Source organism: Pteropus medius, unplaced genomic scaffold (genome assembly GCF_902729225.1).
Source record: "Pteropus medius unplaced genomic scaffold, Ma_sr-lr_union100, whole genome shotgun sequence".
NCBI classification, from domain to species: Eukaryota; Metazoa; Chordata; class Mammalia; order Chiroptera; family Pteropodidae; genus Pteropus; species Pteropus medius.
In genome coordinates, this window is record NW_024340701.1 from 10,727,898 (window position 1) to 10,730,826 (window position 2,929).

Consider the following 2,929-nt stretch of genomic DNA (forward strand, 5'->3'; position numbering starts at 1 on the left):
CAAACAACTTGAAAACGCAAACGACTCTGTAAAAAATCATGCTTATATAGAAATATTTGACAGATGCAATATGTTTATGCCATAATAAGCTAAGCAAATTGATAACGAGCATATTTTGATATCCTAGTAGATAAATGAGGAAAGGACATGAAGAATAATTAATACAATGAATAAACAGGTATGTGGAAATATTTAAGTTTAGAAGCAATCAAATACATGCAAATTAATTACATTTGGTGTTTTTTTAAAACCTATTAGCATAGTTTACATAAGAAGAGACAACTACTTAATAATCACTGTTAATAGGGAAATAGATTTTTGCATACTTTATAGGTAGAAGTTTAAAATGGTACAATATTTTTGTACAATACATGAGCAATGTTTATCAGCTGCCTTAAATATTTATAATTTTTGACAAAATGAATGATTCTACTTTCGGGAATTTGGGAATGAGTCTACTTTTGGAAGTGATTTAGAAATCAATCTAAATACAGAGTCTGTATTATGAACAAGTGTTCAGTATAACATTATTTATGACAGAATAATTGGAAACGAATGCCTATCTGTGGGAGAGATAGTGATATTTTCATTACAGACTAGTATGTAGCTATTAAAACAATATTTAAGAATGCTATATAGTAAAATAAAATATACATGGTTTTTTAAGTGAAAAAGTATGACTCCCAATAAACGTGTGTGTACACTTAAACACACACACATACATACACACTCACTCATATACAGAAATACAACTTGCAAAGAAACAGACCAAGAAGTTTTAAAGGTGAGTTTTTCCTTTTGTCTGTCTTATTTTCCTTAATGCATATGTGTGTGTGGGTGTGTGTGTCTGTGTGTGTATGTGTGGATGGGTGTTTTTAAATTTCCTTGAATAAATATGGGTTAGCTTTATAATATGGAAAAAACCCTCTATGAAATAAAAATAGAAACATTTTTGATATTTTTATGCCCCTAGGAAAGTCTAGAAGAGCTGGCCTTCAATGTAGAGAGAGCCAGAGAAATATTTGCCCGTTAAACTAACTTGAGAAAGTTGCTAGAGGAAAAACAAAGCAATAGAAGTTAAAGGTAATTTGCAATCAATTTAAAGTCTGGTAGGTATATTAAATCAATTTTATGGGGAGCATATTCAGCTGTAGAAAACCATGCAAGAAAATAGGAAGATAAATTATATTTCTTTATCTTCTAAATGTGTGCTTAGGGGAATAAAAGGAGGAGGATGACCATAATGAACAGCAAAGGCATTAAAATAGAATATCAAAGCAGGCAGGCATAATATAATTCATCATTGTTCTTCCCTCAACTAGTTTAGATTTGTAAAACAAGTTGGGGCCAGGCATATTGGGCCAAAAAAGTTGGAACCGGCCACTTTTTCTTAGTTTCCTAAGGAAAGGGTAAAGCTTTCCTTTTTTCCTTTTTTTCTTTTTTCTTTTTTTTTTTACCCCTACAGGAAAAAAATAAGTTTCCTAAGGGAAAAATACAAAAAACCAAAAAAACGTTTCCTAAGAAAAAGTCCTCGACTTGATGCTTGTTGCCTGGACGACAGAAACTGGGAGAGAGATATAAGATAATTTGTGCAAACAGCACATCTGAGTTCTAATCCCACCTTTCACTAAGTCATTCTGACCCTTTTGGGACTCAGTTTCCCAATCTACACAGTAAGTGTTTGGTCATTCATTAAATACCTACTGAGTGTTTGGCACTGTGCTGGGAAGCAGAATACAACTGTGAGCAAGACAGACCATGGCTTCTTCTCCGTCTTAGCTTTTAATGGGGAAAAACCCCATTGCAGGGTAATATAAAGTATGGGTGCTGGGAAAAGATCCCCTGGGTTACAATCCCAGTTTTACCCTCAAAGCTCCTACTTTAAACACTCATCACTTGGCCACCAGAATAGCACTTTCTCTTGTTACTCCTTTATATTTCTTTGCTGGTCTTTCCTTATGGTTTGTATTTCTAAATTTTAGTGTTCCAGAGCCCCCTTCCTCTGGTTTCTTTTCTTCTCTAATTATACTTACCCTTTATGACCATTTATGGTCATAAGACATTAGTCTTATGACTATAAATACCATTTTATACAATGATAATTTCTTTATATCTTCAGCCTTGATATGTCACTAACTTCAGTCTCAACACTTCACTCATTTAATAGTCATATCCAAGTTTAAATGTCCAAGAAATAAATCTTGATTTGGGCTGACTTCCAATCAAAACTGTTTTCCTGAAATCTTCCCCTGTTGGAAAATGGCTACTCCATTCTACAAGTTACTCAAGCTAAAATATTTGGAGTCATGTTTGACCTCTTCCCTTCCCTTCCCTTCCCTTCCCTTCCTTCCTTCCCTTCCTTCCTTCCTTCCTTCCCTTCCTTTTCCTTCTTCCTCCCTCCCCCCTCCTCCCCTCCTCTCCCCTCCACTCCCCTCTCTCCTCTCTCTCTCTCCTCCTCTCTTCTTTCTTCTCTCTCTTTCCCTCTTTTTTTTCTTTCTTTTTGGTCAAATCCCATATCTAATCCATCGGCATGTCCTATTGGTTCTACCTTCAAAATATATTCAGTCTACGGCCATGCCACCCTGAACCAGCTCCATCCCATCTGATCTTGGAAGCTAAGCAGGGTCGGGCCTGGTTAGTACTTAGATGGGAGACCACCTAGGAAGACTAAGTGCTGTAGGCATAAAAATAAAAAATAAAAAATAAAAAAAAAGGATTGTAAGCCAACAAGGTCCTTGCAATCTGTGAGGTCAACCAAGGGTTGCCTTGCCTAAAAAATAAATAAATAAATAAATTACACACACACACACACACACACACACACACACACACACACACACTCAGAAACCAATGCTCACCATTTCTTCTGCTGTTACCCTATTCTGAACAACCATTATTCTTTCGCCTTGATTATTACAATAGTACACTC

General features: G+C 35.5%; 1 pseudogene; it reads left to right on the top strand.

The window, feature by feature from the left end:
* The first annotated feature begins 2,564 nt into the window (after positions 1-2,564).
* Positions 2,565-2,683, top strand: LOC120622972 (uncharacterized; annotated as a pseudogene).
* Positions 2,684-2,929: the final 246 nt, after the last annotated feature.